Here is a 21,536-nt window from a genome sequence, read left to right as displayed (position 1 = left end):
GGGGGGTCGGAGTTAGAGACAGGGAGGAGGGGGGAGTTTCTTGGGGGAGGCAAAAAAAAGTTTTCTCTCCTCTGCAAAAGGCGGGCAGGGCGCCCTAAGTCCAAGGACAATCCATGGAAGTGTTCGCTTCTTCACAAGTTGTGCAAACGATTTGTTAGTTCATGAGCCTAATTAGTGCGGGGATCACATAAACAGCTTCCTCCGAAGCCTGGTAAATGGCTTGATGATTGGTCGCTATTACTCGCCCTGAGGTGGAAGGGGGGAGACTCTTTAAAGTGCGTCAGAGGGAGGCGAGCGCCTGGGAACCCGGAGGCCTGGATCCCAGCCGAGAGTGGAACGGAGTCCACGCCGCTGCCTCAGCCCTGCCTCCTGCGCCCGCCCGGCCGCCCGGCCTCGCCGCGCCCTCGCCCCGCGCTCCCAGCTCACTCGCTCCTGCGGCGCCCGCGGCGGCTTCTCCTCCTCCTCCTCTTTCGCCTCCTCCTCTTCCTTCGGCGTCTTCTCTTCCTCCTCCTCCTCCTTCTCCCCTTCCTTCTTCTCCTCCTCCTCTTCTTCCTCCTCCTCTTTCCCCACCTCCTCCCGCTCAGCCACCGCCTCCTCCACCACCACCAACACTCCCTCCGGGGCACCCCGGTCCCAGCAGAGTCCCCGGCGGGCTCAGCCTCCGCTGCGCCGCCCCCCCACCCCCCGGGATCCCGAGCCTGCTGAGCCCGAGCTGCTAGGATGGGTGGACGGACGGACAGACAAGCACGCAGATTGCTCGCTCCTAGAGCTCCGCGTCTGCTGCGCCCCGCGGCCCCGCGTCAGGGAAGTTGGGACCGTCCTGGGAGCACTGCATGGGTAAGCTGAGCAAGGGTTGGTTCTGGGCGAGGGCTAACGAAACCGTTCGGTCATTTCAGTCCGCACTCCTGGCAAAATTCCTGGCGGCTTCCCAGGTGAGGAGGGAACCTGGGAGTGGGGGTCCTCCCACCACGCGTGGCCTCGAGGTCCCAGGGTTGCGGCTTTCGCGATCCTTGATCCGATCGCCCTTTTGCCAGGTTAAGCCGGGAGTCCACGACTCCGTGCGGGCAGTGGGCTTCCGACTGGCCCTACAGGTTCTCTATCTCTGGGCGAGTGCTCACCTCCTTCTGAAATATTTGGGACCGAAGTTCCAAGGTCAGGGAAGAGGTTGTGTGGTGCTACTATTACTGTTCCGTTGTCGTTATTACTTTGTTAGTGTTGTCTTCATTGGTATTATTGCTGTTATTATTCTTTCTATTATTATTTTCCCATCTGTCGTCCCAGTGGCGGGTTGCTGTGCAAACCTAGGGCTCACATCTAGGGATTGCAGATCGCGTCTCCGGTTCCAGGCCGTGTCCGCATTTTCGAGCTCGCCTTCGGTTTTGGGATGATTTTAGGGCCGAGTTCCCTCGTCCCCATTGGCTCACGCAGCGGCATAATTATGATCACATCCCCCAGGCTGCTGGCGCTGCTCTCTGTTTATTGGTGGTTAAAGATCTATTATCTATTCATCAGCCGTCTCTTTTTTCCTCTTTTTTCCCCTCTTTCTGCCAATTACATTCTTCTAAAGTGAAGTACCAGCAGGTATTTTGCACGTTTACAATTAATGATAAAAAGAAATCTGGAGTTCTTTAAATCTTTACTTGGAAGCCTATGTCATTTCTCTTAAGGATGAAGAAATGCCTGTGTTTGGTGGCTAGGTTGCTGTGAGACCCGGAAAATGTGGATTTGAGTGGGGGCGGAGAAAAGCGAAGTCCTGTGTGATCGAGGCTGGACCGCCACTAGCTTTATCAGTGGAGGGTCCCGTTTCTTAGGACATACTCCCTGCTTCCCCATTTACCTCCCTTCCCTGCACTGGGGCCTCCCTTGATCCCCTCTGTTTTTACCTGCTGTATATTATGTTCATGTCAATTTTTCCATTTCTTTATTCCAGGCATGGTTTGTGTTAGGGTAGGGGATCCAAAGCACCGTTTCAGAAAACTCTTCAGGCAAGAGTTAGCAGTGCGCTTTCTGGGATTGTCTAGGCACCTGACCCTAGTGAGGGGCCAACAGATCATGTGTGCTGCCTACCCTGCCCGGTGCCAACCTTCCCAGGGCATGCACACACACACACACACACTCACACCAGACAAGTGTGGGCCTCAGCTTCATGCTCACAGAGAAAAACCTGTCCCTGCCTCGGGCTGCAACCCTCTGACTCCAGCTCTGGGCAGGGGTTGGGGCTGGATTTTCATCCTTATTGGGTTCTCATAGCCTTGCTTTGCTACCCTTGCCACCCTCTCCTGTCCTTTCTCTTAAACCCAAAAGATGCCCCCATGTTCTCTCCGGCCTCTTGGGGTGAGGTGCATTCCAAGACACACTTTCCTGGGCCTGCGCCACCATCCTGAAAAACATGGTCTCCAGCTCAGAAATCCCTCCTTCTATTAGTCTGTAGGGACAGACACCCCACTAGACCCAGGCTGGTGGGGATCCCAAACCACCCAGGAAGATAGAGGTCTTTTAGTGGTGCCAGCCCATGATGAGCTTGGGGTGGAGTTAGGGGTCAGCCCTGCAAGCCAGAAAGAAAAACCCAGCTTAAGCAGGCTGTAGGTCCAGGATCTTGGGGTGAAGGGGAGAGAGCCCCCTTCTCCGTGGAAGGTTCTTCCTAAGGCCAAGCCCTCTGAACTGGGGGTACTAAAAGCCATACCCTGGATGCAGGGCTGGCAGTGAGCATTTATTGCCCAGTTAGTGTTAGCGATTTTGGCTGCGGGTGTAAGAGAGCAGATAACCTGGAGAGCAAAGGGAATCCAGCCAGTGTATCCACAGTGTGATGCCTAAGGAAGTTTCCTCTCTTTTAAAACTTTCAGGCTGAACTCTCAGGTGTTGTCGGCATCCCCTAAACCCTTTGCCCTCTTTGGCCAGGAAGTGTCTGGAGTGCCCCAAGGGGAGTGAGCCACAGTTTGGAGCCCAGAGCCCTAAGCTTCCCGCTCCAGGGGCAGAGGGTCCAGGCAGCTCACAGCCGGGTCTCCCCCTGCAGCATGCTCTGCTGACCGCCTGCCTCACAGCCTGCCTGAGAGGGGCAGGTTTGTCCCCAGGGACTCGAGTTGTCCGGCAGGTGGGCAAGGATGTGGGAGCTGTGGGCTCCAGTGCCTGCCCTCCTGGCAGGAGCAGGACTTACCAGTTCCTCTGCCTCCCAAACGACTGGCCCCAAGCCTTGTATGGGCTCCCTTCAGGGAAAAGCGAGTTTCCAGTGAGTCAGGGGCCCTGGGAAGCCCCGAAGCTGGGTAATCTATGTTAATTCATGGGCCCAGACTTGCAGATCTTGGGAAGGTTCTTTGCAGCCCAGGCTTGGGGGGGGCGGGGCATAGAGGAAGTGTGCGGGGAATTAACGAGAAGAGTAATTCATTAACTAGACCTGGCCAGGGGAAGTGACCCAGGGTCCGGGGCTTGCTGGTCTAGATTCCTCTAGCCTCCAGTCCTTGGACTGAGTGGCTGTGTTCACTTTACTGGTGGCTTTGGCCTTACCGAATCCAGCCCCTCTTTGTTCCTTCGCTGCCCTGGAAGGGTTGGTGTTTGTACAGGCAGCACGTGGGGTGGGAGTGGGGAATTTCTGAGCCTCTGTCTTAGAGCAAGGGGCCCCCTTTCTCCAAGCCCCAAGCTGCAGGTTGGGCTCTGTAGATCCAGGAATCTACACTCTGCAGGCAGCCAGACTAGCAGACACACAACGATTCTAATCTTGGATCCGATGCTTACTGGCTGAGTGATCTCAGGCAACAAAGCAATCTCCCAACCTCCATTTTGTCATCTGTAAAAATATGGCTAATGCTGCCTGCCAAGGCAGTGAAGGGTAGGAGTTAGGCCTGTCTGGGGGAGTGATAGAACCCCTCTTCTTCCTGATGGTAATTACACATATATACACCTCAAAGGGTGAATTTTACTCTGAATTATACCTTATTATCCTGCCCCCCACCAAAATAAAAAAAGTCAGGCTTTTTTTACTGACCTCAAGTTACCTAACCTTTCTGTGCCTCTTGTTATCTCTTCTATGAAATGGCAATAAAGAATAGCATCTTGGCTCTTGGGCTGTCCAATGAGATAAGCCGAGCAAAGTGATCTAGCAGTATCTATCTAGCATATAAGGAGCTGCAATAAAGTTTGTTCCTGTCCTTGATGTTTCTGTTATTATTACTACCTACCCATCTCCAGGGTTTGTTGCTGGGCTTCAAGACTGAACAAAAAAGTTGTACAAACATAAGGTATTTGCTGGTCTCACACTCCTGCCCTGAGCTCCTCCATGGTCCGTAAATGGCCAGGACTTCCCTGGGGAGGGGCTGGGGAGAGAAAGGCCTGGATTCCTGATTAGTGGGAAGCATCAAAGGGCAGACATTTCTGGAGATGGCCTAGAACCTTCTGCTCTGAGTGTCCCCACCAGGACCTCTGTCTTTGGAGGAGCAAACAGCCGGGCTTCTCCCTGCCCCGGGTCCTGCTTGGCCTGCATGGTAACTGGGGTGAGTGCGTGCCCAGGTGTAGCCTGTGGTCACTGCCTGTGTGACCTTCACCCTCTTGAGCCTTGGTTCTCTCATCCGTGAGAAGGAAATATCAATGCCTTAACAGTTTTTGAAAGAAGTAAGTGAGCTAATGCTTGGCATAGTCACTGTTCATAGAATATAATATTGTCAGTCCATGGCCTGGTGCGGTCCAGTCCACCTGGCATACTCGACCACTTCCAGCCCAGAGCTGCTGAAACCCTCTCCGAGAACCAATACCGTGAGCCCCCACTGTGTGCCCACCAGGCAGCGGGAAGCGCAGACAAGAGTGAAGGGCCCTTTTCTGGACCCTAGGCATGCAAAAGCTGTCCCGGAATGGGGATCCTCCAGACCAGTTAAGAACTCCTTCATCCATCTGTGATTCAGTCACTCGGCCTTTCCGAACGCGTAGGGAGGTGGCGAGAAAACGAAAAGAAGAATTAATATCTTAAAATTTAAAAAAATTATTATATCAAGTCTTTATCTGGCCTCCTCCCTAGAGGCCGCTGGCTAGTCCGGCGCGGTGGCCAGGCCCCGCATCCGCGTGCGCGCAGCGGCGCCTAGTGGCTAGGGCCCGGCGCCGACGGGATACCCGCCGCGCTTCTGAGTCCCTTGCACCCGGAGCGTGCTGGGGCTGTGCCCCATCGCGAAGCTCTTGGAGTGACCCCAGCCTGAGCCAGGAGAGGAAGTCTTAAGGAGGCTCACTGGTTATAGAGGAAAGAGGACGACTTGGACATGCGTCCCCACGGCCTCCAGCACCTCCAGCTCTCCGCTGCAGCTTTCAACCACGCCAGAATTCCAGCTCCACTAGGAGTCGGGCTTCCTTCTGAAGGATGCAAAGGTGGGGGTACAGGTTCTGTTCTAAAAAGGCGAAGCAGTAATGATCGCCTGTGCCAGGGCAACGGATGGCTAGCTACCGCGCAAATGCGACCGCAACTCCATGCGTGAGGTCCCAGATCCTAAGGCCTGACCACGGTGGCTCTGAAAATGGGCCTGCTCTGGCCCCGCCTGGGGTGGTGTCGGAAGAGCTGGGGTCTCGGAGTGCGACTCTCCCAGCTTCGCGCCCCCTCGTGGCCGCAAGACAGGATCCTGGTGGTTATTGCGGATATGGCGTTTGATGGCCCGACTGGGAGGCCACGACAGGGCCTGGATGACTGGCCCCTTCCTCCTGGAGCGAGTGGACGCCGTCCGTTTCGGGGCAGCCTGGCTTCTCTCGTTAGGTGAGACTGTGGGATCCGCGCGGGGTTCGCTGGAAACCAGTGCGACAGCAACCGCATAATTGTTCGGTGTCCACTCAGGTGGGCGAGTGCTCGCAGGAGAGTGTGGACCCTGGTCCCTGCCTCTGCTGCCCCAGCTGCAGTCAACAGGCACTTGTCCTTCTTTGGATCCCGCAAGGTCTATCTGTTTTGAGAGCCAACATTTCAGAACCAGGAGCTTCTCACCCCCGCGCAGAGCCACTTTCATGACAGGACCCTGGAGGTTTACCTTCTTCATCAGGTTGGAACTCGCTAATCCCTTAATTCATGCCCTGATTCACTACTGAAAGCAAGGAAACAGAATCAAAGGAGGTCTTGGTCTCTTTCTCCCTCGCCTGATTTCAAATAAAAGTCTAAGGCCAAGCAAGGACGGAGGAGGGACAGACAAACTGGACACAGACAGGGACTCAGGAATTAGGAAACATACCGGTAGGTACTCTCGCTGTGGTGGCTGTCCCCACCGCACAAGAGTGGAGACAGCTCTGTGCCCCCTGCACTCTCCCCCACCCGGCAGTGGGTTGTCACATTCCCTTCCAAAGCCCCAGAAGCTGCGTTTTCATTGGGCCGCAGGGGCATAGACTGTTGCTAGGTGCTCCTAGAGGCAGACAAGGTGGCCTCGGTGGTGCTGCAGGACTAGCATGGGGGGCCGGGGATGCACATCCCAACTCCTCTGCTGCCTTCTCCCACGTCTTTTCGTTTGAAACTGCTCTCACCACCAGTCACCGATTTTGTAACTTGGGATCCAGTTTTTTAAGGAGTTTCTTGGGGTTATGCGGGGCTGCTGGTATTCCAACAGCCCCTCTTCCAGGAAATTGTCACTTCTTTTAGTACCTCCCCCTTTTCTGGATTCTGGGGTCCTTGGGCTAGGGCTTAGAAAGGGGATTGTGGCCTTGTGAGGAAAGAAGGAAACAAGGCTTTTTGGCTTGGACTCGAAGCTCTCCATGAAACCTGGGGACGATATGGGGAAGACTTAAAAGAACGATTCCACTCACCTGTGTCGAGTTTTCGCACGTAAAGGCATATTTGCTCACTCTCATGGTCGCAGTGAACTTCATAATTTGGTGTGGAAGGGGTCACCATACCCATTCTACAGATAAGAAAACGGAGGCTCGGGTTACATAAAATACTCTCACTTCCTGGCAGTGCATGCAGTGGTCACTCCAGGAGGAACCCTGGGAAAGTCCCCTTTCCTTCTACCCCTTCCCCTACCTTGGTTGCCAGAGTCCTGTCTGCAAGTCAATGAGAAAACAGGTCGAAGTGCCTGGCAGGTGGCCCCTGGTCCTTCTCACATGGCGATGCTCAGGCAGGACTCCCTACAGCGTTAACTACAACTTGCTTTGAGCCCACTTGCCCACCGTTGTCCTCCAGGCCAATTTTTCCGGGTTCAGGCCTCACCGCTCTCCCTCTTTCTCCTCCTCTAGTAGCCTTTTGGGGATTCAAGCCCCGCGTATAGGATTAGAAGGCTGGCAACGGCCTCTTTGGGGCCAGTGAGCTGAAGAACAGACAGGGCAGCGCTGGGTAACCCCGCGCTGGAAGGCCACGACCCAGACTCCATGAGCTCCGCACCCTCGTGTTGCTCTTGTGGGCGACTCAAAGCGGCCCTGAAACCTCCGGGGGTGCCCCCAAAGGGTGCCTGTATCGGCCGACGACAAAAAAGAGTGTGACCTGAGTTCCCCTCCAATCCAACACCGTGGCCCCTAAGCTCCTAGTCCAATGAACTTTGCGTCCCTAGCTCTGTCCAGCCTTCGCGAAGCTAGAGAGACAGAAGCGTGGACAGGAGCTGGGAACCTTCGAAGGGGTCCACAGACCGCCGCCCTCCTGCGGAGAACCCTTCACGGGGCAGTCGCAAGCTGGCCGCGGCCCTGGAGGCCTTTAACTGCAGGGGATCCCAAGGTGATCAGGCTGCCCCCTAGGTGAGCATCAGAAAGTCCTCAGTTCTGGGCCCACAGCTGCCCTCTCTCCCCTGCCACATTCACATTCCAGGACCCTAGCGCCCGGAGGCTGGGCACACCAGGTCCCGCTCCCTTTTCTGCGTCTGGTCTCACAGATACGCCGGCTCACCACTGCCCCTGCGGCCCGGCGGGGCTCTCGGCTTCGCAGCCAGCCTCTGGCGGCTGGAGGAGAGACCGAGACGGGGGCCCGAAGGGACCTCCAGGAGCTTGCAGGGCCGGGCCTCCCGGGCTTCCGCGCTGCGCCCGGCTTGTCTCCCCCAGCCCTGGCGGGGCCCGGAGAGGCCCGACCTCAGGCGCCCTCCGCTTAGCCGGCCGTCGGCGGCTCGCCCGGGCTGCGCAGCAACAAAGGGTAGCATCGCGGCAGCACGGGCAGGGACCTCATTGGTTCAATATTAGCTTTTCATTCCAGTGTATTGTGCCCATCTAAGATAATATTGACTCTGAAGTGAGAGCCCACAGACGACAGGGCTTGTCTAACACTGCGCGGCAGGACGCGCGAAGGGAAGAGAACCAGAAACGGAGAGTTCAAGAGACTGCAAATAAAAGCTGTCTGCGCGCGGCGGCGCGCCTCGGGGCCACGGACTGCGCCTCCCCGGCAGCCGGCGCTCCGCGCGGCAGGAACTCCCACCCGAGAACTGGGGTCGAAGCCGCTCTGAGGAGGGGCGCTGCGCATTCCCACCGAGAGGAGCCCTCCTTTAACACGCACCCCCATCTTCCACACAATTGATTTGAGCCTCCGCTTCTAGGTAACTCTGGAGAAAAATGAATTCCCACACACACTGTTTTAGTTTGCCAGGAAGCCAACATTGGCCACTGAGATATTTTCCCCTTTTAAACGATGTAATTCGTTAGGGTAACGTCTCTGTCAAAGCCTTTTTCCTGCTTCCCCAGCATGAGAAGAGTAAACGCACGGAGCAATTATCACTAGGCTACATTACTTGCGTGTGCGCGGTTAATAAAAAATTTCTAACTGGGCATTTTGCTTTGCTTTGAATCGTCTCCTTGCAGTCTGTCCGCGGTTTCTTAACTGCCTTTCTAACCTCAGCTTTAAAGGGCCTCTACAACGTTCAAGTCTTGCATATAAAGATTCGTATCAATTTCCAGATTGCCTCTAAATGCCTACGCTGGAAAATGGCACTTGAAATTAGTTGCCTTACATATCTGAGACAGAACACTTGATGTAAGCTCCCGGGAACAAATGCCAAATGTTTGCCGCTTGCAATGAACCCGGGGACGGACGCCTTCAGGTCTCATACACGAATTTTATGCCCTCTCCCCGATGGAGCGTGACCTCTATAAGAGATCATCTGTTAATTCTTGTAAACTGCAATATGGGGCTGGTCTTTTGGAATCTTTGCATCCACCCCAAGACACGTGGGCCTGTGGGGACCCACGAAGGGGCAAGGACTGGGCTGATGCAACAGCGTGGGGGAACCCCTCTGCACCTCCCTGCTTCCTCCCAGGCAACCAGTACTGAGCTGAGGCTCAGCCATACCGACCTACAGCACACGTTACTTATAATACATTATATATATGTAGCTTTTCACTCCAGTCTCCGTTTGTACCGTATATTACTGAACACACAATATGTCTTATATGGTTTCATCATATTATATACTATTTAACATATTTAACATCTAATTCCTATATTACATTATTATTATATTACTTATTCAACGTATTGTATGTTGTATATAGTTCCATATATATACTCATAAATTTATTTTATATATGCGTGTGTAAAAATATTTGGGGCACCTTTAATCTTCCTGCAAGTACATACTTGATGTTTTAATGCAACGTTATAAAGCCCTAATCGAAACCACTTTAACATCCGGCGACGTCTTTATAACAAATACCCTGGAGTCCAATTTCGGCACCAAGGAAAGGTGGGGGCTATGTTAACCCTGTCGTAAGGGACATCAGGTTCCCTCTGAAAAGTGGTTTTCCCAAAGCCCATTCCCTGGGGACCGAGGAGACAACGTTCTGGACCTGGCGCCTCCTTCTCTCTTCTCTGGCGTGGTGCTGGTTGTTTTGGTTTTGAGAGTGTCTGTCTAGAGCCTCCGACGGTCCCTAAACTGATGTCATGAATTCATAAATGAATTTGGGGAGTGCAGCATATGCTCCCCTGAGGCGTCTGGGAGAGCAACGGAGGCCTTTCACCCCGGGTTCTGAGCTCCAGACGCTGCCCTGACCGGCTCTGGCCTCCTCCTTACGTGGGCACGCAGCAGCGCTCGGGGCTCACTTGGGTCCCTGCTCCAGCTGGCTGCTGCCCTCCCGACCCCGGGCTGGGAAAAGCTGTGCGGTGCTCGGAGTGCTTGCAGATCAGGTGGTCCCAGCTACAGTCAGCTTCTAATATCCATTAAGAGCAGGGGCCAGGTGGGCCAAGGAAAATCACATGGGAATTTCAAATGTCCCCACATTATCTCTGCTTTTAAAGGCAAGAAACGCATCAGAGATTCATCAAGCTCATGAAGAGAAAAAAGGGAGAGGGGGATTGAAAGTCAGGTATGGCCCATAAAGGATCAGAAATGAGAAATAACCTGACTTTACAACCAGATAAACAGAAGGTAGCTACTTCTGAGGCCTGGGAGTCAGAAAGGAAAATTGCGGTGGGGAGCGCGCAGAACTAGCCAGGGGGAAAGAACGCACAGAACCCTCCATGGTGCGATGGGTTGTTTATTTCTTTAAAGTACCGCCCCTCACCGCCTGCTCCCCGCCCCCCCCCGTCCCCCACCCCCCACCCGCCCCCGCCCCGTGGCTGGCTACCTGGGGAACATGGGTGAAAATAAAACAGTGAAACTTAGCTAAAACCCCACTAAGAGACTTGGGCTCCCCACTTCCAGCAAAACCCCAGATTCAGTGAGACCCTGCCACGGCCTCTGATCTACTCCAATCCTCAGCCTTGGGTGAAAGTTTTTGTGGACTCTGAAGAAGGCTGCAGGCTGTGCCCTCCCTGCTCTGTGCACTGATCCCAGGCTGTCTGCTAAGATGAGCCAGGGATGGGAAAGTGGGAGACTGTCCTCCTGCTCATGTTGTTAAAAATAAAACAGCCGGCTCCTCTCCCTCCCCATGGCTGCCCACTCCTTGCCTGGCTGCGGCCAGAGGCATCTGAACACACACGGGATGCCAAGCCCTCCAGATGAAGAGTGGATCACCGTGCCAGCCATGTGGGTACGCGTCTCCCCCAGATTGGCTTTGGCACATCTGGCCTGTCTGCAATATTTTCTTCATCCAGGTGATTCATCTTGCGTATGCCCAGTGTGATGGAAAACTTTATTCTCATTGTGTTAGCATCAGAGTTCCATATTTCTGCCCCTGCTCTGGGCCCCAGTGATCCTGGTTTTAAGGGGCAACTGTTTAGGTGCCTTGGGAACAAGTTGTCCATGTGCCCCTGATCTTGCACTAAAAAACATTCCATTTCTATCACTGATGGCACCTGTCCCAGGTACTGTGCTAAGTTCCTATTTAAGGATCTCATTCAGTCCTCCCAGTAATCCATTGAAGTACATCTCTTTCCATTTTCCAGATGAGAAAACCGAGGCTCTGAAAAGTTAAGGGGTTCACCCAAGGTCACACACAGCTAGTAAATGTGGGAATCTGGATCCCAACCCAGGTCTGTCTGACACCAACACCCCACCCCACCCCTTATTTTCTATCAAAATACCCTCTTTCCTCCAGTGGAGAAACTAAGGCCCATGGGGTGAAGAAAGAGGTAACACTTTGCTGTTAAGTCCCTCCAAGAGTCAACAACCATAGGCTGTAGGTCCCGGATCCCATACTCAATCAGAGCATTAATTCCAGGTCCAGAAGTGACAAGAAAGAGGTGGCATTGTAGCTAGTGTGTTCGGTTTACAAATGCCTAGCTCACACCTCACTTCAGTCACCTCTCACACCAATGGATATTGCCATTATCACCCCAGTTTAGAGAGGCAGAACAGGCTCAGTGAGGTTAAATGACTTGCTTGCTGCCCAGCCAACTCACCGAGAGCCCTGGCACCAGCCCCGGGCCGGCCCATTCTAAGCCTCCAGGCTCTGCAGACACTACATATGGGACCATTTAAGCAACGGAGTTAGGCCTTGCCTTCTGTTATGAAATTGCTAGGTTGTTTGCTCTTTGTTTTAAGTGTTCCTGCAAATATTATTACATGAGTCAAAACTTTCTATTTATTTTTGTCTCTCTTACACCATGTAAGCACCCATCTGTGTTGCAGGGTGCATACATGGAGTTGTCCCTTACCGGCGTTCAAATAATATTCAGAGATCATAGAATGTATACATATTTTATCTGCATTGTATATTTTGCTCTATAATCATTTAATGCACCTCATTAAAAATCAAATGTGTGATCAGGGGTTTAGCATTATATGTCTGTGTATTTTTTCACGATTTTAATAGAATTTTTAACCTTTGCTTTAGATACTTTCTTCTTTGCTAAGATCCAAGGGAGAATTTGAGGTTGGAGGGATCCTTTGGTCAAGTGGATCCATATCCAAAGAGATAAATAACCAAGAACGCAGACAGGAAATGTGCTGAGGAGTCTTTAACTTTGAGATGATGATGGACCAAGTACCCTGCCACTAGCAAGAGCCTTGCCAGGGCTCTGTCAACACTCATTCCGAACCTCACTTGTTCATGCTCCACGAGAGCCATGTCCCTTATTCCATGAAAAAGCTTTATTTTTCTCATGATTACAAAATTATATGTATTTTTTATATTAGATCAGATTGTAAAAGAACAAAGTAACAATCACGTAAATTCACACAAGTCAGAAGCCACCACAGTCAAACATGTGGGGATGTTACCTTTTGACACCTTAGAAAAGAAAGTAGATTATGTCTACACATTTTGTTATTGTTACTCTAGTCAATAAAGAAAGGAAAGAAACGTGCTATGACTGATTCTGTTTACATGAAGTTTGTAACTGTATATAGAATTCGGAACAGTGGTTGCCTCTGGGAGAGGGTTGACTGGAAAGAGGCACCAGGGAACTTTGTGGGGCGCTAAGAATGCTCTCTATCTTGATCTGGGTGACAGTAACAGAAATGTATACAATTGCCAAAACTCATTGAACTTAAGACCTATGTATTTTACTACAAATTTTTATACCTCAATAAAGAGAGAGAATCTTGGACAAATATTATAGCAAAAGGCCTAACTGGGGAGGTGGAGAAGAATGAAAAAAGACAAGCTACACACAATACCTAGAACTTCACACAGAAGGATACCAGGCTTCCCGCCTCGCCACACACCAGCCTCTTCCTTTTTCAGTGCTTCAGTTAACTCCAAGGGGCTGGGTCCTTAAAAGGGCAATGCAATCTTAAGACCCTGCTGAGGCCCACCATTTACCAGACTCTACTTTGATGGACTGCATTTTCTGATAGGGGTGGGGATCCCTTGGAGCCTAACAAGGATCTAAACTTGAGTCAGGAAGGAGGATCAAAAGGCTTAACTTTCAAATAGATGATATTCCAAAAGTTTTCTTTTTACTCATTGTTTAAGACTCAGAATGTTTCATCTCATAGAAAAAATGTTATAAATAGTGGTCAAGGTTCCAGATTTCTTCTCCCAAAAATCTATTAAATGCCTACTCATAAGATACAGAATTTTAAGGTTGGTAGGGATTATAGTGATTGTATACCATGGAAAAAATGGGAGAAAAGCTAAATGTATACACACACCCCATACCAGCTTTCTGACAGGCATTGTGTTGGCATTTAGGATTTTAAAATGAAAAAAATCTTATATTATTTTCCCTCACGCAGCTTAGCATTTAGAAGACTACCTTGTAAATAAATAAGTGCAATAAAATCTTGCCCTGGCTGGTGTGGCTTAGTGGGTTGGGTGCTGGCCTGCAAACCAAAGGGTCGCCGGTTCGATTTCCAGTCAGGGCACATGTCTGGGTTGCAGGCCAGGTCCCCAGTTGTGGGGTGTGTGAGAGGCAACCACACATTGATGTTTCTCTCCCTTTCTTTCTCCCTCCCTTCCCATCTCTCTAAATATAAATAAATAAAATCTTTAAAAAAATAAAATCTTATACAAAGGGGAACCCCCCAAAATGGAATTATCTTCTGGAGGGTGGGCCCCTAGTAGTACAGGCTTCCCCTGTTAGGTGAGAGTTCTAGGAACCCATCTGTATCTGAATACCAGCTGGTGTTGTTGTGAGAGGCTGCATTAGGCTTCAGTGAATATTTTTTGAAGATTCAATGTGTTTGCCCATTTCATGACGGGTAATTTATGAGTGCATCTTCCCACACCATGCTGAGTGTCCAGCAGTTTTTGACCAAAAAATGGCATGACCTCTACACCCTACTCTCCCTATTCACCTGATCTCACCCCGAGTGACTTTTTTATTTGTTTCCCCAAATGAAAAAAAGTCCTCAAAGGGAATCATTTTGCCGATATGGAAGAGGTGACACAAAAAATGGCAGAAGCGCTAAAAGGCATCAAAATCAATGAGTTAGAAAACTGTTTTGAGCAGTGGAGATAAAAGTCTCGATAGGTGTATTGCATCAGATAGAGAGTACTTTGAAGGTGACTCAAGTTTAAACATGGAAGAATAAATATATAATTTTTTACAAATAAATTCCAGATATTTTGGGGTCTGCCTTCATGTAGATAGAGCTTGTTATAATTAAATAAAACTGAAAAATAGAGTGAATGCTTTGTTGGCAAAGGATAACATGTTTTGAAACAAGAAGAGTTGATGGGATACAGAATTAGATTAAGACCTATAGGGGTGTCATGGGGCACGTTGAAGGTCAATGGCCCCAGATCTGATTCCACTTCAGAATGTATGCGCCCCCTTTTCACTGCTATGAGAGCATTATATTTGGACTTCTCAGGCATAATTGGGGTTGTTTGTTTTTTGACTTTCATATTATTTGAAGGGAGTAGAAGTGGGCGAGATTTATAATTCCAAAGAGAAAGGAAAGACAATTTTGAAGGTACGTGAACCCAGGAGAAGGATCGTCACAGGTGGCTTTGACCCAGTAGTGAGAGAGGAAAAAGCAAAACCCCCAACATGGGGGAAGAAAGAAAAGGCTGTTCCCCACACCAGTCACCAGATGGTGAAGTTGGTTCAGGACAGCTGGGTTGCTGTCTCAAAAACAGAGTGGGTTAGGAGGCCCTGTGCCCCCAGAAGTATAGGACCACTTAATGTCACATATTGACAGTATTTAGGAATCATTTATTCATTCAAACAGTATTGTGCATTTACCATTTGTAAGGAAATTTGCAATTGACCTGCAATTAACAGGGTTAAAGAATTTAGTGAATTATCGTCCTTGCCTTCAAGGACTACTGGGGAACTAGATAACTATTATTTCATGTGTCCATACATAAAATCTCCTGGTTTTTTTTCCTCCCGATGCTGTTCTCATCAGTAAGTTGGGTGTAATAACAATGCAGGATCTAATAACCTCACACAATTGTTCTGAGGAAAGAATGCAATCAGGGTATAAAAACTCCTTTGTAAAGTGCAGATATTAGACAAGCATTAATCGTTAAAATAATTTTCAGCCATGCTCTCCCTTTCCTGATCAGGTAGTTATTCAACAAATACTTATTGGGCACTTAGACGTCTGCTGTTATAAATTAAAAGACCCATCAGCCATTTGAGAGAGGTAGCAAGCTTAAGACTATATATAGATCTCCATTGGAAATGGTCTAAGTGTGCCTTAATGGAAGACTCATACCAAAAAAAAAAAAAAAAAAAATTCTGATACTTCCATACTACAGAAAACTGCATAACTGTTAAACAGATGGAGGTGGCTATCTGCGTGTGGTGTCATGGGAAGATCTTTAAGACCTGTTAAAGGGAGAAAAAAGCAAGTTCCAGAACAATACATAATATGATCCCACTAATGTTTAAAATAAACATTTACTGGTGTGTGTTTTATTCACACACTAATATAGAGTTACATATGAATACTTAGATCTAAACCAGAGAAAAGTTCTGGAAAGATATACTACTTCAAGGGGGGAGAGTGGATTTATGTATTGCTTATGTAATTAAACAAGGAGACACAGGCATGTGGGTAAAATTGAGTTATAGCATTATGAGTATGGATGACAATTGTTACTCTTTTAAATCTTCTTTAATGTGCATAAAGAGATATATACACATAGATGAGATGATGCCAAAACATAAAAGGTGGAATTAAAACATGGTGTCCTGGCTCAGAAATCTTGCCTCTCCCCACCCCACCTGCAGTTTATAGTGAAACCTTTTTTTTTTTAAGAGCATCTCATGGGATGTTGGATAGAAATCCTTGATCTCCCAGTTCTGAGGCCCGTGTAATTATTTCACAGCTAAGTAGCCTCAGGATCTTTGTGATAGATATGACTTCATTATAAGAGCATCATGCCTCTCCCAGCAGTTAATTGAGCTCTGGCTGGAGCCAATGTGGGGGGTTCTGGTATGTGAGGGGTGGCTCCCAACAGGGTCCCTCTGGCTCCTAAGCCACGCCGAGTGAGATGCCTTAGCTTTGGCTGACCTCTGAAAACCAGCTCCTGCATCCTGGCTGAATCTCTTCCATTATCTCTCTGTGACCTTAGACAAGTCTTGGCTGCTTCTGGGTCTCCAGTGGAGGGGCTGTGTGGCCTATAACATCATTACCAATCCTAAACTTCTGAATTTTATCGTGGCAAGTTGTTACAAGAGGAGCCACATTTGCTCATGTGCCCTTGTTATGTGCTGGAACAGAGACGCAGAAAAGCACGGTCCCTGGCCTGAGGAGCAGAGTCAAATTCCTGGGGATGTTGAAGCTGGTGAAACTGCTAGAAAGGTGGCCGGAGAGCAGAGGTATGGAGGTCCCCCTCCACTTCACTGCAGCATATCACTCTCAGTGTCTTAGATAAAACTGGCCTCGGTTCTTCCAGCCCCTTTGTCCTGAAAATACGGCTGGTAGAGCGTCTCGCCAGGCTGGGAGGATTTGGGTCCTAGAGACTCATCCACGTCAAGTTACAGTAGAGTCTCAGGGGTGGGGACAGGGATGGCTCCAGGCCAGGGTGAGCTCTGGAAGGACTGGAGATGGCACCTGGTCCTCACAGCCAATCCACCGATTGGGCCAATGTTATGGAGCACCTGCTGTATGCCAGGGACTTAGCAAGACTGCGGAAGCACAGTGTGAATCCATCAAATGTAGGACTTACAGAACAAGGCTTTAGGGATTCGAAGCCTTTCCTGGACAGGACAATACCCACTGAGAATGTTCAGATCTGTGCCCTTCCCAGGGACCCCCAGAGATTCAGCCCAACCAGCCTTAGCAAAAGCTGCTAGACAGGAGCCAGGGATCAAAGTCATCCTGATGATGCAGAAAACTCCACAGCGCCCTTGGTCAAGGCTAACCTCCAGCAAGGGAAACTTGCTTCCATGGACTGAGGGTGGGTGGGTGGATTCCCTCCCAAGATTTCTCTCATGGGGCAAGTGGGCAAGCTGGTACAAGTACTGGTTGGCAGCCCCTGCAGATGGGGCTGGGGAGGCCCCATCACTACTATGGGTTCAGCCCCCACCCTGAAACCCATTAAACCAATGCCTCGTATGTGGGCCCCTCCCCGCCAAGAGTGCCTGGGGATGGGGTGGTCACAACCAGACAGTAGGCAGCAAATGGCATTTCCTGGGTGCTCATGGGCTTCTTTGGAGGAGTGGCTGCTTGGGGACAGCAGGGGCCTTGGCATCAGGGGACCCAGAGCCTTTGGTCCTCACATGCTCCCAACCTTAGGCAAGTCGCCTCACTTCTCTAGACACATCTGTCAGATGTGCATTGTTTTTTATTATGAAAGTCACCCGTGATTATAAAAGATGTCAATGTGACAGAAGAGGGCAAAGTCAGAGAAGGTGCCTCCCCCATCCCACCACCACTGACAGTGCACTGTAAAAATTCCCCTCGATATGCAAATAGCTACGCATGCTTCCCAAACGGACATTGGGATCACGAAGCTGCGTTGTCTCGTGAAGCTCCCTCTGTCAGTGCATAAGTCTGCCTCCTCCGTCAACCTACTGTGTGGTATTCCAGCATCCACTGGGACATGTTGTGACTCTTTTCGTGGGGTCAATTCCTTGAAATGAAATAACTGAATCAAAAATACTTCTCCATGTCCTCAATTCATTGAATATTATTATTTCTTTTTAAAATGTTGATAGCTATGAATGAAAATAATCTTTTTTTTTCCTAATTTTAAACTGATTATTAGTGAGCTGGAGCATCTTTCTTTTTTGTATGTTTAGTGGCTACTTGTATTTCTTCTGTGTAAAACTTGCTTGTATCTTCCCAATTTTTCTACTGGAATGATGGCATTTTTCTTATCTTAATATAGCACTTTATATAGTAAAGTCCCTAACTGATTGCTTGTCATGCAAGTTACATTTTTTCCCCTAGTTTTTCATCTGTTTAGAGTGTGTGTTTCCCATTCCAATGATTTAAATGCTTACGCAGGTAAAATTAATAAGTTTTTTCCTTTATGGATTCTGAGGTTTATCACTTTTCAAGAAAGGTCCTTCTCTTTCTCGTGATTATGGAATTATTATTCTTTTGCAGCTTTTATAATTCTTAAAATGTGTGCATCTTTGATACACTTGAATTTTTTTTCTGTGTATGTAGCATGAGGTGGAAATCTACTCCCCTCCTCCAAATGGATAACTATTCCAGCACAGTTTATGGAACAATCAAGCCTTTTCTTACTAATGAGAAGTATCATCTTTATCGTATACTAGCTTCCCATATATATGTCTTATTCTCCATTAAGTTATTTTATTCTGTTGTACATTATATTTTATTCATTAGTCTATTTGATAATACTACAACATTATCATTATTTTATTCATTAGTCTATTTGATAATACTACATTATCATTATTTTATTCATTAGTCTATTTGATAATACTATAACATTATCATAATGATTAATTATTCTCTTAAAAGCCAATAGGGCAAGTGCACCCTCATTCCTTTTTATAAAAATTACCAATTCTTACATACCTATTTCCTTAGATAATATTTAAAATCAATGTGCCAGTTCTAATCAGAAATTATTTTGGAATTGTATAAAACCTATAAACTAATTTAGAGGAGAGTTGAAATTTTCCCGATACTTATTCATCCTAAGCAGAAATGCAAGAATTTACTTGGTTTAGATTTTTTTTTATATACTGCAATATTTGCTTCTGAGTAGGTGCTAGATATTTCTTACATGAATTAGTCATTGTATTTTCAGTTTTGTGAGTGACTTATGCTTGTTTTGTTTTTGCTATAGTGAATGAAATAACTTTTCATTTTATATTTTCAATTTGTTACTATTAGACGAGAAAACTATTTAGTTTGCATCTGGGAATCTTTGTAAACTCTTATTGTTTCTATTAGGTAATCAGTTGAGTCGCTCAGATTTTCCATTTAATAACTGCTTACTTATTACCAAATTAAAGTGTGTCTATTGTAGAAAGTGAAAACATACAAAGGAAAACAAACAGCACTTGTAAAATCTACACTTTAGAAGTTGTCATTCTTAACAGTTTGAAAAAATATATATAGTATATTTACTTATAAATACTGAAAAGGTGTCATATATATAACAATATCTGCTGAGGTAGATATAGCTGTTCAAATAGCATTACCATATGCATACTGTTTTCTAGCCTACTTTTCTTACTTAATAAACTATAAACCTTTTCCACGTTATGATGTTACATTATTATTCTAACAACTGTATTAAATGTATGGATGTGCTTAAGCAATCCCAAACTTCAGACATTTAGGTTGAGTCCACTTTTTATTATTATAAATATATAGTGAACCTCTTATTACCTAAATCTTTGTGAACGTTCGTAGTTACTTCTTTAGGAGAAATTTCTATAAGTGGAATTTCTGGGTCCAAAGGCATGCAGAAGCCTAAGTCTTGGGGGACAAATCAACACATTGCCCTCTAAAAAGCTGCTGCCAATTTATTCTCCCATCTCCACTTTTTCATACGTATTTCTTCTTCCTATCCTACTTTCTTCAACAAACATTATCACTGGCATTTCTTAAGTTCTTAAACTCACTGGTAACATCATTTTAATGGCAACAGAATGGTTCGTCAGCCACCCACCCTCTGCTGGAGCCTCCGTAGTGTCTTCGGCTTTCGGGGATAAACCCAGAGCTCCCAACTTCCAGCCCCAGCAGCTTCGCTTGATGGGCAGCCTCAGCTTTGGGCTACAACTTCCAACGGAGAAACAAAGTGGTTAACTCAGTCTCTGTCGTGTGCTCGCTGCAGCCAGAAGGTGGCCAATGGACTCCATGAAATGTTCATCATTCTTAAGAGATTGCTGCCTACAAGTAGCCAAAGATCTATTTTGTGCTTTTAAAAAAGGCTCTTCCCTGTCATTTTTTATCGGTGAAAAGAGTGTCATATTTCTCCCTGTCAGGTGTTCCCTTGGCAAGAAACTGCTAATTCAGGATCCCTTCCAGCGAGGGGATGCATTTTGCTAAGCAGCAAATGACTACAAACACATCTGCATTGACAAGTCACAGCTTATATCCTTCTATGGTGTTTCTGCTCTTTTGAAAATGTTAATAAAAACTTAATGTGGAAAAAAAACAACTTTTTCCAAATATGTGTACCAATGAGCCTGAGGCAACTCATACTTTCTTATAAAATAAAGTAGGTCACTCACATCAATCATGGTTGTCGTAGCGCATTTTTTCCAAATTAGGAATTCTCAATCCATCATACCACGTTATGGCATCCCTTTTCCAAACATTTCCTTTTAATATGCTCTTTAACATGATAAGAAAATCTAATAGAATACATTAGTGTCACTTTTCGGTGATGGAGTGTTTCCTCCTGTTGCAATTCACAATGAGTTCGGGGAAACATTTTTACTAGCTCGCTCTCCAACAGCGATCAGTTGTTGAAAATATGACAATGGCCCCCAAAGCTGCCAAGGCCACACTTGGGTGTTAGCCCTCCGAAGATCACAGGGCTCCCATTTCACCTCTCCATGTGTTGTGTATGTGGAAAATGCAAAAGATGTGTGTGTCCCACAGCAAAATCGTAAATCCAGATCCCGTACGTGAGGGGAGTGTTTAAATTTAGCCTGTCAATTCCGCAGGGTTGCACATGCATACGTACTACCCTGTATAGATCAAAAGCTTGTACTGGGCTTCGTTTGAAAACCACATTGCTCCCAGAACATTTCTAATTCTCCTGGATCATGCAGAAAGGGAGGATCCGTGGCTTAATAGGAGTGAGATTCTCCAAAACCAGTTACCATCCTTTTAAAGGTGAATTTGGATCCCGTGTGAAACGCAGGCTCTGTTTACAAGCCACGTGAGTAGCTCTGTTTGCGTGTTCATGTATTTGACCACATTTACCTGACAAAAACGGGGGATCGGTCTCCACTCTGATCTCTGGTTCTCAGACTCATGTGTTCAGTGTGGGCACTTGAGTCTCTCCAGGGATTTTTTTTTTTTTTTTTTTTTTTTTTGGATGAAAATTTGGAAGAAAACATTCGGGAAAGCTGGGAATTGGAGAGGTTTGTACAGCGCCCAGGAATTCGACTGGTTCAGGCTTTTTGGCCACCCAGAAGGAACACATCTGAATGGAAAAGGGAGAGTTGAGTCGATTTTCAGGGCCTTTTGTTTGGACACGTGGGGTCCTGTAGACACTCCATAAGTCACATCACTACTCCCTCACGTCGTGGGAAAGGGGAAGGTACAGTTACAGTCCCTGATCAGCCATAGCGTCCTGGCACTGTCCCGTGATGGCCCCCAGCCAACGACTTAAGGCTGCATGTGCCCAAGAAATGTCAGTAACTCATTTATCACAAAAACAACTGTGCAGGGCCA

General features: G+C 47.8%; 1 long non-coding RNA gene across 1 annotated transcript; it reads left to right on the top strand.

The window, feature by feature from the left end:
• Positions 1-335: 335 nt before the first annotated feature.
• LOC150010693 (uncharacterized) lies at positions 336-20,367 on the top strand. The gene is made up of 2 exons (XR_016511416.1): positions 336-837; positions 19,777-20,367. It is a non-coding gene; the product is annotated as an uncharacterized LOC150010693 (long non-coding RNA).
• Positions 20,368-21,536: the final 1,169 nt, after the last annotated feature.

The sequence above is a fragment of the Furipterus horrens genome, unplaced genomic scaffold (assembly GCF_987537825.1).
Source record: "Furipterus horrens unplaced genomic scaffold, mFurHor1.1.pri manual_scaffold_5, whole genome shotgun sequence".
Classification (NCBI taxonomy): Eukaryota; Metazoa; Chordata; class Mammalia; order Chiroptera; family Furipteridae; genus Furipterus; species Furipterus horrens.
The sequence above is the reverse complement of the archived record's forward strand: the minus strand, read 5'-3'. Positions and strand labels throughout refer to the sequence as shown.